The sequence below is a fragment of the Bubalus bubalis genome, chromosome 5 (genome assembly GCF_019923935.1).
Source record: "Bubalus bubalis isolate 160015118507 breed Murrah chromosome 5, NDDB_SH_1, whole genome shotgun sequence".
NCBI classification, from domain to species: Eukaryota; Metazoa; Chordata; class Mammalia; order Artiodactyla; family Bovidae; genus Bubalus; species Bubalus bubalis.
Window position 1 is genome coordinate 125,227,718 of NC_059161.1, and position 15,742 is coordinate 125,243,459.

At 51.0% G+C, this 15,742-nt stretch overlaps 1 long non-coding RNA gene across 3 annotated transcripts; it reads left to right on the top strand.

Moving 5' to 3' along the window:
* Positions 1-32: 32 nt before the first annotated feature.
* Positions 33-6,953, top strand: LOC102400529. 3 transcript variants are annotated; one of them, XR_003109663.3, is made up of 7 exons: positions 33-1,057; positions 1,720-1,811; positions 2,065-2,148; positions 2,842-3,001; positions 4,806-4,942; positions 5,564-5,619; positions 6,286-6,953. It is a non-coding gene; the product is annotated as an uncharacterized LOC102400529 (long non-coding RNA). The 3 variants fall into 3 exon arrangements; XR_003109664.3 differs by having other exon boundaries at positions 33-953; XR_327386.4 differs by having other exon boundaries at positions 33-1,811.
* Positions 6,954-15,742: the final 8,789 nt, after the last annotated feature.

Genomic DNA, 15,742 nt, shown 5'->3' on the forward strand with positions numbered 1-15,742 from the left:
CTGGGACGCTGGCCCCGGGCCAGGGAGACAATTTTTTTCTGTTTAAAGCGTCGTCGCTGCCGCCTGGGGGAGCGAGGGTGTGCGGGCGGGTGGAGGCTAGGGGGGGCGGTCCCCGCCCCAGATGCCCGCCCCGCCGGAACCCGCCGCCGCCGCGCTGGGCCCGCTCCAGCGAGCCCTCACCTGGGACCGCTGGCCGCCCCGCCGGATTCCTCCGGGCGGGGCCGGGAGGCCCGCGCCCACCTCCGCCCCGCAGCATCCAAGTGGGAAACCGAGGCTGGAGGCGGAAGATGGGCCGGGCCCGGGGGTTGCTCGGCGGGTAGGAGGCCAGGTGGGGCTGGAACCCAGGGCTCCCAGCCCTGGCCCAGCCTCCTTTGCACATGCGGGGGTCTCACCACCCCTCAGTCACTTCTCATGAGTACCGGTCCACCGCTGCCCACTAGGACTCAAGGAGGGGGTACCCCTTCACCAGGCCCTCAGTGGGGGTCCCAGGAAGAAGTCCTTGGGGTCCTGAAGAAGAGTAGATAGAGCAAAGTTTGAAATCCAGCTTGCCTGCCAACCCCCAGTAAATGGCTTCCCGGTGCCCACCCTGCCCCCGCCCCTCCGCCTTGTCTGGACGGGCTGGCTGGGCTGGCTCTGGGCCTCAGACACTCTGGAATCGCCAAGGTCTGAGCTCAGGGCCTGGCCCCCTTCCCAGGCTAACAGCCGGGAGGAGGGGAGTGATGCCTGAGGGCCTGGGGCTGGGGAGGGGCACAGCCGGGCCCCAGGGCAGGGGCTGGCAGGGACTGGGGAAGGGCCCTGAGTTGGGCCAAGGCTGGAGAGAAGCCAGGCCTGCCCACTGGTCTGGAAGGGAGGCCCTCGAGGGCTGCAGTGGCCTGGTGCCCAGGCCATATCACTGGGTACCTGGCCAGGGGAGACCCCCGATTCAGTCTCTGACTCACAGAACTCAGCAGGGGGTGAGTATGACCAAGGTACCTCCGGAGCAGGTCACAGCCAAGACAGGGTGATACCCTCTCTCCGGGGGGAACAGGGGTTGCAGTCTGAAGGAAAGGGGGTTCAGGTACGTGACTTGAGGTACACCTGTGTAAGTAACTCATGGCTTTAACTTTGAGGGTGGGCTTATTTGGGGTGACCGAGGGAGACTTTTTAGTGGACCCCTGCCCAAATTGCTCAGTGGGCTCAGGCCCTGTTCAGATAGACAGGTGTTGGAGGAGTAAGATCGGGGCAGTCCCGTGTCCCCAGGGGAGATAGGAGGGTATGTAGTATGGACAGCCCCCACACTCCCTCAGGGGGGTCTCTGGTCACACATTGAGGCCGGGAGTGGTACTGATGCTCACCACCTGCCAGGCATAGGGCTAAGCATTTTCTGGTCATTTTTCCCTCATACTCATCTGAACCTGACCCTCCTCTGCCTACAGTAAGATGTGACTCACCTTGGAACACAGCATAAACAGACTAGGGTTAGAGTCCTCATCTCCGAGCCTGTTTTTTGACCTGTAAAATGGGGATCTAGTCATTCGACAAACAAGGAACCTCTTGCATGCTCTTTTTAAAAAACTAATTAATTAGGCTTCGCCGGGTCCTAGTTGCAGCAGGGAACTTTGAGTTGCAGCATGTGGGGTCTAGTTCCCTGCCCAGGGATCAAACTCAGGCCCTGCGCATTGGGAGCGTGGAATCTTAACAACTGGCCCAGGGAAGTCCCCAACATGCACTTGTTAACAGGTAGAACCAATCGCTGCTTTCCTGGAGCTTCTGTCCTGGAGGAGACAGACACGCGACAGATCAACTCACACCTGACTGAGGCTGTGCCAGAGGTCGGTGCTAAGACAGAGAAGAAGAGGGAGCTGGGAGCCAGAGCAGTGATGAGACCTGAAGTCCAGGAAGCCCCCCTGACAAAGGGACTTTTAAGCCAGGAGCTGGAGGAGGAGCAGGAGTTAATGGGTGTACAGTCCGCCCAGCGTGGGGGGAAGGCTGTCGGAGGCCTGAGGGATTGAGGGGAATTTCGGAGGGGACAGTTGACACTGTCATGCCGGGGTTGGGGGTAGGAAAAAGATTCATTTCTTCCAGGAGCTGAGACATGGCCAGCGGAGCAACAGGGTGGGGAGGCAGAGAGAGAGAGAGAGCATCCGGAGGCGGAGGCGGGAGGCCACGGTGAGGAGTCTTGAGTTTTATTTTCATCGCAGTGGAACTGTATCAGAACAAGAAGGGTGTTCTTGCTATCTTCCCAGGAGAGATGATACAACCTGGACGTGGTGGAGATGTGTTTGGGGGTGGAATCCAGAGACTAGGTGAAGTGGAGGGTACCGGAGAGGCAGGTGGTGTGAATGCTTCCCAGGTGTCTGCCTGAGCCCCCCAGGTGGGTGAGGAGTGTGGCAGGGGAGAGGGAGACCCACAAAGGAGTGTGGGTTCTGTTTGCAACTTGCTGAGTTTGAGATAGAGCCTCCCTGGTGGCTCAGATGGTAAAGCGTCTGCCTGCAATGCAGGAGACCGGGGTTCGATCCCTGAGTCGGGAAGATCCCCTGGAGAAGGAAATGGCAACCTGCTCCAGTATTCTTGCCTGGAAAATCCCATGGATGGAGGAGTCTGGTAGGCTACAGTCCATGGGCTCACAAAGAGTTGGACGTGACTGAGCGTTTGAGATTGGACATGACTGAGAGTTTGAGATGCTTGTGTCATCCAAGTGGAGACGTCTCAATCCAGATATGTGGAGCTCAGCCAGGATGCCTGCCCTGGAGACATGGGCTTGGTGTCCTCAGCACACACGGGCATTTACAGCCACGGGAAAGGAGGGGCTCCGCTGGGGAGAAGAGGGTCAGGGAGAAACAGGGAGGTCTCCTCCCCCAGGTCAGAGAGAGGAGGCAGAGTCTGATGTGACTCAGAGGAGCAGCTGGAGGAAGCTGAGGGAAGAAAACCAGGAGTGTGATGTCGGAGAGCCCAGAGAAGCAAGTGTTTTGGGAGGAGAGCATGGCCAAGGGTGTCTAATGCTGCTGACAGGAGGATGGAGGTAAGGCAGCCTCTGTTCCGGGACCGCTGAGGGGGCTGTGTGACTGGGAGCCATGAGGGCCAGCGCCCAGCCCCATGCTTGGCATGCAGTGAGTGCTCCATACATTTACTTACTGTCATTACCAGAGTCCTTAAGCTCATCAGGGCTTCCCTGATAGCTCAGTTGGTAAAGAATCTGCCTGCAATGCAGGAGACCCCGGTTTGATTCCTGGGTCAGGAAGATCCGCTGGAGAAGGGATAGGCTACCCACTCCAGTATTCTTGGGCTTCCCTGATAGCTCAGTTGGTAAAGAATCCACTTGCAATGCGGGAGACCTGGGTTCGATCCCTGGGTTGGGAAGATCCCCTGGAGAAGGGAAAGGCTACCCACTCCATTATTCTGGCCTGGAGAATGCCATGGACTGTTACAGTCCATGGGGTCACAAAGAGTTGGACATGACTGAGCAACTTTCAGTTTCACTTAAGTTTATCAGGGGCCCAGCTGGAAGCAGTCGGCACTGTCACGTGGGTTATGAACATTAACCGAAGCCCGAAGGCGCAGAAGCTGGAGCTGAAGTGCGGGGTGGGGGGAGCCTGCCCTCGGGAGCCTCGGCTTTCTATAGACACTGACAGTACCTGTCCTCCTGCAGCCAGCAGGGAGGGAACTCTGGAAATCATATTCCTCCTGTCCAGCCCAGCCTCCCAGGTGCCAAACCCCAAAGGAAGTCTGTGGGCAGCGGGGCTGGGGAGGGCACAGGGCAGGCAGGGTTGGCCTCGGGGCATGAGGCCTGGAGGACACAGATGCAGAGTGGATCCGCAGGGCTCACTGCAACGGCCCAACCAGGGAGTGTCCGTAGCTTGTCCGCCTTTTCTGTCTGCATCTCCTGTGTCACCACACCCAGGCAGCCCAGGTTCTTGGAGTCTACCAGCATGTCTCCCAGATGGAAGTTCTTCTATAAGTCCAAAGAGGCCATGACCTTTGTGCTCAGTGCGGATCACTTCGGCCACCTAATGGGTCTCCACACTGCCATTGCTGCCTAGTCCCATCCCTCCTCCACCTGGTACAGGACTCACCTTTTAAAACCTCATTCCAGGACTTCCCTGCTGGTCCAGTGGTTAAGACTCCACCTGCCTGTACTCCAGTATTCTTGCCTGAAAAATCCGATGGGCAGAGGAGTCTGGTGGGCTTCCTATCTTATCCAGACTGGGGAGAAAAAAAAAGGATCCACCTGCCAATGCGGGGGACACAGTTTCGATCTGTGGCCTGGGAAGATTCCTCATGCCACTGAGCAGCTAAGCCCGTGGGCCACGATTACTGAGCCTGTGCTCTTGAGCCTGAGAGCCACAACTACTGAAGCCCACGCAGTTAGAGCCCGTGTGGGAAGCCCACATGCTGCAGTGAAGACGCAGCACAGCCAAAAAAACACTGATTTCAGAGGGCTTCCCTGGCAGCCCACTGGTAAAGACTCCGTACTTCCACCCCAGGAGGCCGGGTTTAATCCCTGGTCAGGGAACTAAGATCCTACACAATGCAAGGCATGGCCAAAAGCAAAAACAAAAACCTAATTGCAACTGAGCTCCTTCTCAGTTTACAAAACCTCCAGCAGCTTCCCTCTGCTCACCTGGCCTGCAAGGTCCTCTGTGCCTCCCCGTGGACCTAGTCCTGCATGTCTCTAGTTCCTGCCTCCAGGAGGCATTTCTCTAAAACAGCTACCCCCAGCCCTTTGAGTCACATCCCGTGTTTATCTCCTGCTGGTCCTCCTCACAGCCTGAAGCATTCTTCTCTATGGGTTTGATTACATATTGTCCATCTCACCGCCCTCCTAGGAAGCACAACCTCGCCTCCAGCTCTTAGCACATCGTGACCTGGCGGGCAAAGGGCACTGATGTTTGTTGACTGATTGGATGGACTGAGACCACGAGGCTGTGAAAGATGAAACAGTTAGACTCGGCTCATCTGGCGAGTAAGATGTGGGGATTGAATGTAGGCTGGCCTGATCCAAAACCCACAGGGCGTTCCTGGGAGGAGGAAGGAGAGGAGTCCCACAGACAGTCTACAAATAGGAGGGCGGGGCCCTGAGAGCAATAAGGGGCTTTCAGCCCGAGGAATGGTCTGTCTGCCACAACATCAGGGAAGGGCGCCTTTGTGCAGAGAGGTTCTTGAGGCCCAGAGATGGCAGGGACTTGGCCAAGGTTACGTTATTGGGTCTTCCCAGGCACTGGTGGTAAAGAACCCGCCTGCCAATGCAGGAGACACAAGAGATGCGGGTTCGATCCCTGGGTCGGAAAGATCCCCTGGAGCAAGGTATGGCAACCCACTCCAGTATTCTTCCCTGGAGAATCCCATGGACAGAGCGGCCTGGTGGGCTGCAGTCCATAGAGTCACAAAGAGTCGGACATACCAGGACTCAAACCTAGGGTTCCTGATGCTTCCTTAGGGACACTGGCTGGACAGGGTGGCCCCAGCCACCTAACGGAAGTTAGGTTTCAGGAGGCAGCATACCACAGTAGTAGTTTTCTGGAATACCTGCTGTGAGCATTGGGAAAATTCTTCATCTTCTCTATGCCTCCTTCCTCATTTTCAGACAAGGAAGTAAAGCAGCCGACATTCATGAAACCCTCAGTAGATGCTGGCCACACGGTAAGCCCTCAGTATATGTTACCCCTTTTTTCTTTTCTTTCTATCTTTCTAAAAAGACACTCTTTTTTATTTGGCTGCGCTAGGTCTTAGTTGCAGCACGTGGGATCTTTTTTAGTTTTGGCATGAAAACTCGTAGTTGCAGCACGTGGGAACTAGTTCCCTGACTAGGAATCCAACCCGGACCCCCTGCATTGGGAACGTGGAGTTTCAACCACTGGACCACCAGGGAAGTCCCTATGTTAGCTCTTTTCATTATTATCTGGGCCTGCGGTCCAAAATGGTCTTGCTGGGAAAATCCCATGGACAGAGGAGCCTGGTGGGCTGCGGTCCATGGGGTCGCAAAGAGTTGGACACGACTGAAACAACTGAGCGCACACACTGGGCTCCAAAATGGGCTGCAGGTGGGAGCTGGCTGCCTGGGAGGACGGGGAGAATACCTCTGAAAGAGGGCTGACTGTGTGTCAGGCTCTGTGACACCTCCCTGAGTTCTGAATGTCTTTGGGAAGCCTCTAGGCTCTGAAGAAAGAAACGGCTCTAGGGGTGGTAGGTTCTAAAGGTGACGGTTGGAAGTTTCAGAGGCCTGGAGGGGACAGTTCTGCCCTGAAGCATCTCTCTCCAAGTGATGTGGGATGGCCGTCCCTGAATCCTTCTGATGTGTCCCCATAGTGATGAAGAGCATGAGAGATGGGACTGGAAAACGAAATGAATCTGTCTTCATGCTTGAGCAGCCAGAGGATCTTCAGCCCCGCCCCTTGTCTCCACCTTCTGAATCCAGGAAAAGTCCACCGGGGAGAATCTGACTTGAGACAAGCGCGGCCTGGGTGGAGGCCCAGCCCTGCCACCTCCCAGCAGGGTGATTGTGAAGAAATCTCTTAACCTGTCCAGGCTTCAGCTTCTCCATCTGCACTTTGGGGATGATAAGACACAATTCACGGCGCTGTCCTGAGGCTTAAAGGAGGGTAATTCAAGTTGTTAGCACAGTGCCTGGCCCCAAGATAAAATACACCAGAAGTTCCTCTGAGGGGCTGCTGACACCGACTGCCCTTTGAGCATCCCCCTGTGATGATGGTACTAAAACAGGGACTAGGAGTTACTTGTCAACAGTGTGTATGTTGGACTTGCATTTGTGTTTATTTACATGTCAGTTACAGGCCTGAGAGAAAAGGTCTGGTCTTGCCTCTTTGGCACAGGTTCAGAAATCTCACATGGATTGTGGAAATACAATTTCTGTTGTGTTTGAAAAAAAATACACCAAAAGTTGAGTATTATTATTTTTTATTAGGCTATTTCATTCATCTTAACTCAATTAAATTATATATATATTTACATTTTTATTTATGTATTATTTATTTCTTTTTTGCTGCACTGGGTCTTCATTGCTGCACTCGGGTTTTTGCTAGTTGCAGTGAACTGGAACTACTCCTTCTTCTGGTGTGTGGACTTCTCACTGAGGTGGCTTCTCTTGTTGTGGAGCACGGGCTCTAGACCCTGGGCTCAGTAGTTGTGATACACAAGCTTAGTTGCCCCATAGCACGTGAGATCTTCCTGGTGTGCGTGTGTGCTAAGTCACTTCAGTCGTGTCTGACTCTGTGCGACTCCATGAACTGTAGCCTGCCAGGCTCCTCTGTCCATGGGATTCTCCAGGCAAGAATGGAGTGGGTTGCCATGCCCTTCTTCAGAGGATCTTCCCGACCCAGGGATCGATCCCATGTCTCTTACTTCTCCTGCACTGGCAGGCAGGTTCTTTACCACTAGCGCCACTGGGAGGCCCAGGATCTTCCTGGACCAGGGATCAAATCCATGTCCCCTGCACTGGCAGGTGGATTCTTAATCCCTGGACCACCAGGAAAGTCCGAGTATTATTAGTTTTATTACTGTATCATCTAGCCCTTTCTTGTTTCTCCGGAAATGTCAGGCCAATTCACACTGCGGTGAAAAACAAGAAGAAAAGTCAACGTCTTTTGGACGCCTGTTAGCCTGATGATACAATAACGCCAGTTACAATGCTCAGAGCCGTGGCTACAAAACATAGGCCACCTGTTGGCACGAGAACCTGATCCATCAAATGCGGCAGTTGAGGAGCTTACAACTGAGCCGTGTGTGTATGTGCCCTGGTGGGTGTGCTGTCACTCAGGGTCAGGCCTAGCTACTACCATGCCCACTGTGCCACAGAAAGGACAAATGCTGGGCTTGGCCACGAGAGGGTAGGAAAGGGTCCCACTGCTTCCCAAACAGCTGGGCTGCCCACCGTGCCTGCTCTGAATTGGCTTTACCACCAGCACTCCTGAGACCTGTGTGCTTTCCTCGTGTCAAGGACTGTGATGGGTCTGCGGTTCTACCGTACCAGCAAATACAAGTGAGCCTGCCACAGGTTCGTGGATGCTGGCAGAAGACAGGAGATTCCTGGGTCAGAGACAAAGGACCTCGTTATTCATGGCATAGTAAATAGCACAATCATCAGCATATTGACATCAGTCTTCTGGTCCCCAAGTCCTGTGGGATGGCGCCAGTGGCCTGGGTAGATGACTGCACGCAGTGGATTGTGGTATGGGAGCAGGCCCTAAATTTAAGGACTTATGTCTTTTTTGTTTTTTCAAGTTTTTTTTTTTTTTTTTAACAATTCTTGTTTGTTTGTTTCTGTATTTTTATGTATTTGGTTACTTTTTGGGTCTCAGTTGCGGTATGCAGGATCTTCATTGCATCATGTGGTACCTTCCACTGGGGCACATAGACTCTCTAGTTGTGGCACATGGGCTCCGGAGTGCGCAGGCTCAGTAGCTGTGTGGCATGAGCTTAGCTGCTCTATGGCATGTGGGGTCTTAGTTCCCTGACCGGGGATTGCATCTGAGTCCTCAGCACTGCAAGGTGGGTTCTTAACCACTCAACCACCAGGGAAGTCCTCCCAGGTCTTTGCTAATGGGTGCTCTTTGCTCTAGAGGGAACATCTATCTCCGTCTTTCATGGCTGTTCACAACATCCTTAAGAAGAGAGTCCGGGACAAAGGCAGTCAGTGCCTGTCTTGCAAAACGTGCATAAACTCAAAAGGATCCCTGGAGAATTGTGTTACAATAATATCCACCCCCCATTTCTACATTGTCTTGGCTTTTGGTGAATTTTCCCATGAGTTCACCACTCTGTTGGCAAATCTGATCGACAGAAGCTAGGACCAAGCCTGTTCAATTTGTCACATACAGCATTTAATTAAAGCTACTATCAATAGGACTGCAAGCAGCAGGATAAAGCCAACTTGCACTTCTGACCTCAGCCATGCTTTCCCAGCTGAACAAATCCAGAAAACAATAGATCTACCTCAGAAAGCCAGGTGGCTCGCTCCTTAGTTCTTTGCATTACCCTTTCCACCTTGGCCCAGAAGGCATTCAGGACAGTCTCACTCAGTTCACCGAGCAAGGTTGCTATGGATGATAGATTTCTTCCGGACTTCTTCCCTGAAGGCCAGAATCTGTGCAATTAATATATCTTCTGGAGGACTTTGCTTGTGGTCCAGTGGCTAAGACTCCACACTCCCAAGGCAGGGGGCCCAGGTTCAATCCCTGGTCAGGGAACTAGATCCCACATGCTGCAACTAAGATTCCCACATGCCACCGTGAAGACTGAAGATCAGAATGCTGCAGCTAAGACCTGGCACCGCCAAATAAGTAAGTATTGAGTGGTAGTCGCTCAGTCGTGTCTGACTCTTCCTGATCCCATGGACTGTGGCCCACTAGGCTCCTCTGTCCATAGGGTTCTCCAGGCAAGAATTCTGGAGTGGGTTGCCATTTCCTTCTCCAGGGGATCTTAGTGACCCAGGGATTGAGCCCAGGTCTCCTGCATTGCAGGCAAACTCTTTACCATTTGAGCCACCAGGGAAGCCCGAATAAGTATTAGAGGGAAAAAAAATATACATATATATGTGTGTGTACATATATATATACACACACACACACACACACATATATATATATATATCCTCTGTACCTGGATTAATGCTTTCAGTCATGAGTGAGACAGTTCTTTGTCTTTGACCCCCAGGAGTCTTCTGTCTTCTGCTAGCAAGCAAGAACCTGTGGCAGGCTCACATGTTAATTTGCAAGTAGGCTAAAGTCAAGGAGAAATTTCAAATCACTGTTTTCTAGAGAGAGGCACATTAATATATGACTTCCACATCAGCCATATAGTCTCAAGGGTACACATGGTACTTCTGGGAAGAAACATGGTGCCCCCCAGTTGGACCTACATCAGTCAGGGGGTCCCAGGTTGACAGTGCCTCCTCTCGGGTTGGTAGGCCTTAGGACTCCCAGCCCAATTCAAATAACTGAGTCTAGTCTTTTCTTTTGGAAGGCTTGGCTCAGGGCAGTTAGTCCTGTTTGTCTAGGCCACCGGCCAGATGGCATTTATCCACTTGATGGCATGACTGAGTGGTGATGGCTACAGGATTGGGCCTGGGGACTTTATCTGGAGGTGATGGTGTTGACAGGTATTTTATGTGGGAAGTACTTGAGGGCAGGAGGAGAAGGGGGAGACAGGATGAGATGGTTGGATGTCATCACCGACTCAATGAACATGCGTTTGAGCAAACTCCAGGAGATGGTGAAGGACAGGGAAGCCTGGTGCACTGCAGTCCATGGGGTCGCAAAGAGTTGGACACGACTTAGCAACTGAACAACAAGAAGAGCTGAGGCTACCTCCTGCTCTTTCCTATCTCTTGGTAAAGTTAAGCAGAATGGCAGTCAAGTCAAGGTCAGAACTGTCTAGTGGAGTATGGCAGAGCTACCAGTCAAATTTAAACCACTTGAAAGAGTTTGACCAAGATGTTATCCTCAGTGCAGAAGGTTCCAGGTGGTTTAGAAAGACAGGAATGTTAGTATCTTTCTTCCCCCTCTCTCCCAGGGTCTGAGGTATCCCCTCCCCAGGTGCCAAGCTTGCTATTCTCCCTCCACTGTCACAAAGTCAGCATGCTCTACTCCCCTAGTAGATCAGCCATGACTTGTTTCCACAATTAGCTGAGAACACTGCGGTCCAAAGCCCTCTACAGGCAGCAGGATTGTGACATTATCTGTTTCACGTCTGGGGACTCCTTGACTGCGCCACCTTTTCCGCAGTCTCTCCTGCCTATACTTTACATCTGGAATATTGGGTGCAAGAAGGACCGGGACATTTTTATAAAATATACAGAGACCCACAATGTCTACCACTCCACATGTGGGCCACTGTCAGGGGGACTCACGGGGAGAGGGAAGTGCACACCAAGCCCTCTAGGGATTCTCATGATCTAGACCCATGTCAGCCAAACAAGAGAATCAAGGTGGTTGAACCATAATATAGTGAGAATCCCCGCAGTCCCCTCCTTTATTTATTTTTGGTTTTTAAAGTGTATTTTTTGGCCGCACGGGGTCTTGGTTATGGCACACGAGATTGTCCTTACAGCATGCGGGCTCTTCGTTGCAGTGCGCGGGCTTCTCTCTAGCTGTAGTGTGCAGATTCTGTAGCTGCAACGTGTGAAGTTAGTTTGCATGTTCGATCTTAGTTCCCAGAGCAGGTATCGAACCACACTGGAAGGCGGATTCTTAATCACTGGACCACCAGCGAAGTCTCAAGGCCCCTTTCTGACCGGACTTTAACCCAGCGTTCACCAACCCCGCTGACCTGGAGTTTCTGTTAAGGGAAAGAAAGAAGCATTATGTCCAGGAATGGTGAACGGTGAGCCCTAAAATTCCAAAGCTGGTCTATGTAAACCCCACCCCTCTCATCTTGATCATTATGAAGGACATGGCCTAGAGGAGGTGGTCCCATAGTGACTAAACCGCTGTACTGAGGTATGTGGACCAGGAGGAGGAGCCAGAAACCTCTTTGAGCTAATTTCTGAGGAGCTGTTTGAACACTCAACAGTACTTCATGCTTGTGGATGATTAGGGAGAATGAAGGACCGCCAGATACCTAGACTATCAGCCCATTGTTGGGTGGCTTTTGAGATGAAGGGTACACCATTGTTAGACTTCAGTTGGTCCAGAAAGCCAAAAACATTACATGGATTAGTCTCAAGAACCACAATGGTGTGACCAAACTTGACTGATTGATCTGAAACAGTACCACTGTAAACTGAAAAACTATGAAGCACCATCCATAGCCCCAAGAAGGAGTCAAGGTGCCTTCAATCTCTCAGGAGTGGGCAGGGACAATGCCTTATACACTGTAGACTCCCTCTTCGCAGGACGAAGAATTTTGGCTGGAATCACAAATCTGGCATGAAGTGGTGGCCTCTGCATCAGAGGCACAGAATCCTACACTTTGTGTCCACCCTGTGATGGTGGACATGCCGCTGTATCTGGTATGACGATGGGTCCGGGCAGAAGTGGAGACAATCTGGGCATTTCGGGCTCGATCCACAGCTTGATTCCTGTCATATCATCGGAGAATGGATCCTCAGCAGGGGTATCTGCATAAGTGATCTAGATGGTTTGATCAGCCATGACTTGTTTCCACAACTAGCTGAGAACACTGTGGTCCAAAGCCCTCTACAGGCAACAGGATCGTGACATTATCTGTTTCATGTCTGGGGACTCCTTGACTCAGCAACCACAGCCACACTGCATTCCAGCTGGAGCTGAAAGGTTCACACCATTTGGCTGACCTGGTCTTGAGTTGGTCACTCTTGCTAAAGGTTTGGCAATTTTGTTGATCTTCTAAAGCAGTGGTCCCCAACCTTTCTGGCACTGGGAACCAGTTTTGTGGAAGACAATTTTTCCACAGCCAGGGGTGGGTAAGGTGGTTTGGGGATGATTTAAGAGCATTACATTTATTGTGCCAATGATCATCTATATTTGCAGCTGATCCCCAATGCTAGCATCACAACCTCAGCTCCACTTCAGATCATCAGGCACTAGATTCTCATAAGGAGTGAGCAGCCTAGATCCTTCCTATGTGCAGTTAATAGAAGGCTTCGTGCTCCTATGAGAATGTCACACTGCCAGTGATCTGACAGGAGCCGGAGCTCAGGCAGTAATGGGAATGATGGGGAGTCACTGTAAGTACAGATGAAGCTTCACTGGCTCACCTGCCGCTCACCTTTGGCCGTGCAGCCCGATTTCTAACAGGCTGTGGACAGGGAGTCGAGACCCCTGTTCTTAAGAACTAAATTGTAGGTGAGTTGATTTTCTCTAATCTTTTGCTTAGAGCTCAACATTCAGAAAACGAAGATCATGGCATCCGGTCCCATTACTTCATGGGAAATAGATGGGGAAACAGAGGAAACAGTGTCAGACTTTATTTTTGGGGGCTCCAAAATCACTGCAGATGGTGACTGCAGCCATGAAATTAAAAGACGCTTACTCCTTGGAAGGAAAGTTATGACCAACCTAGATAGCATATTCAAAAATAGAGACATTACTTTGCCAACAAAGGTTCATCTAGTCAAAGCTACGGTTTTTCCTGTGGTCATGTATGGATGTGAGAGTTGGACTGTGAAGAAGGCTGAGCGCTGAAGAATTGATGCTTTTGAACTGTGGTGTTGGAGAAGACTCTTGAGAGTCCCTTGGACTGCAAGGAGATCCAACCAGTCCATTCTGAAGGAGATCAGCCCTGGGATTTCTTTGGAAGGAATGATGCTAAAGCTGAAACTCCGGTACTTTGGCCGCCTCATGCGAAGAGTGGACTCATTGGAAAAGACTCTGATGCTGGGAGGGATTTGGGGCAGGAGGAGAAGGGGACGACAGAGGATGAGATGGCTGGATGGCATCACTGACTCGATGGACGTGAGTCTGGGTGAACTCCGGGAGTTGGTGATGGACAGGGAGGCCTGGCGTGCTGCGATTCATGCGGTCGCAAAGAGTCGGACACGACTGAGGGACTGAACTGAACTGAATCTTTTTTCTAGCTTTCCTTCTGTTTTCTTTGGATTTAGTTTGCTCTACTTTTTCTAGTTTCTTAAGTTAGTAGATTACGTTACTGACTTGAGACTTTTTTTTCTTTTAAATATAAGAATGTACAGGGAATTCCCTGGCGGACCAGTGGTTAGGACTTGCTGCTTTCATTGCTGAAGCCTCGGGTTTGAGGTTCAATCCTGGGTTGGAGAACTAAGATCATATGAGCCCTACAGTGCAGCCAAAAGAAAAAAAGAAGAAAAAAAGTAACACAACTATAAATTTACCTCTAAGCACTGCTGTGGCTCTAGCTCACAAGTTTGGGTACACTGTGTTTTCATTAATCTCAAAGTAGTTTCTAACTTCCTGTGTGATTTCTTCTATGACCCATTACTTATTCAAGAGGGTGTTAATGTCCACATATTTGTGAATTTCCCAAATTTCCTTGTTATTGATTGCTAATTTCATTCCAGTGTGATCTGAGAACATATTTTGTATGATTTTAACCCTTTTTAAAAAGTGTTTTCAGGGACATCCCTGGTGGTCGAGTGGATAAGAGTCTGCCTTGCAGTGCAGGGGGCTCAGGTTTGATCCCTGGTCAGGGGACTAAGGTCCCACATGCTGCAGAGCAACTAAGCCACACACAACTGGAGAGTCTGTGGGCTGCAATGAAAGATCCCATGTGCCACAACTAAGACCTAATACAGCTGAATAAACAAATTTTTAAAATAAATGTATTAAGACTTGTTTTATGGTCTAACCTACAGTCTATCCTGGAGAATGTTCCAAGTATATTTAAGAATATGACTTCTGCTGTTGTTGGCATGAGTGTTTTATAGATGTCTGTCAGGACTTGGGCTTGACAGCTGTGATCTTTCTTTTAAAGGAGACTGCCTTAATAGTGGGTATTTCTGTCCCACTCTCATAATAACATGTTATTTCTGCCTTGTTTTAATAGAAGGACTAGGAGAGTTTTCTAGCGGGAGCTGATCACAAGAATTTATCTAGATTTCTTTGTGTCACCTGTAGCAGTCAGTACTATAAACTCAAACAATACAAGCCCAAGCAGTAATCACTGCCTCATCTCTAGTTTCCTATGGGAGTTTGTCTGTCTCAAGGAAATTCTCCTAAGAGGGACAAAGCTCCCTTACAGTAGCCAGGACCCACTGTGGGGTGCGGGCTGGGGATGGAGGGGCTGAGAGCTTTTGCTGTCATCTCAGAATGGATTTAAGATTGGCAGATAGCCTGTAGAGAGGGCTGAGCTGTAAGATGGCCCAGCTATCTTACCAAGCATCACTTGCCCTACCCCTCATCTCCCAAGTGAGCCAGCAAAGTTCTAGTGGTTCATCTATTTGTTTTTGTCCATAGCAGTAGTGAATTTCTGTGAGCTGTTTCTACTCCTCAACCCCACCCAGGAGAGAGGAGTTGTCATGAGGAATAAATTAAAGGGAGTAAATGGGAAGATGAATGTAAGGGTCTTAGTTGAGGCCTGGTAGGATAAGCTGTCAAGTGGATATCGGTCATTATGATGACACAGAAGGATGCATCGAGGAACCTGGGGGTAAGGAGGAGCTGAGAGCTGAAGACAGCAAGGACCTGGAGGGACTGCGCATGTGGGCTAGAGCCCAGGAGGCCCTCTAGTCAGTTTGGCAGAGCCAACCTGGCGTCGGGTCCTGCGTCAAATACACTGCTCCCAAGAGCCTGCTGGTAGTTGGACAGAGTGACTCGAGACCCAGGGCCCTCCAAGGAAGCAGGAGGCAGCAAGTGTCCAAAAATGGAAGGTCCAGGGAGTCTCTGTAGGAGGAAGATGGGGCCACAAGGAGGCCATACTAGCTGCAGGTAAAACTATGAAAGCACGTTCTGCCAGTCTGAGACAGACTGCTGAAGTGGGAATCTAAGTCCTTGTGCCTCCACTTCCCTGGAATACAGCCTTGAGGGCCTGCAGGCTGCACGTCGGGGGGACTGCTGCCTGCTCCACCTGGCTTCTCCAAACCTACTAAGGTAGAGAATGTGTATGGGGTAAAAAAGAGAGGAGAAACCAAACAAAAACCCCACTGGGGCCAATGTTTAGGAAGCCCAAGTTATTTTAACAGCAATCCACTCAAGAAGAGCATGACGGTCATGTGCGTGCTCAGTCATGTCTGATTCTTTGCGACCCCACAGGTTGTAGTTTACCAGGCTCTTCTGCCCATGGGATTTTTCAGGCAAGAATCCTGGAGTGGATTGTCATTTCCTCCTTTAGGGGATTTACCCCACCTAGAGACCGA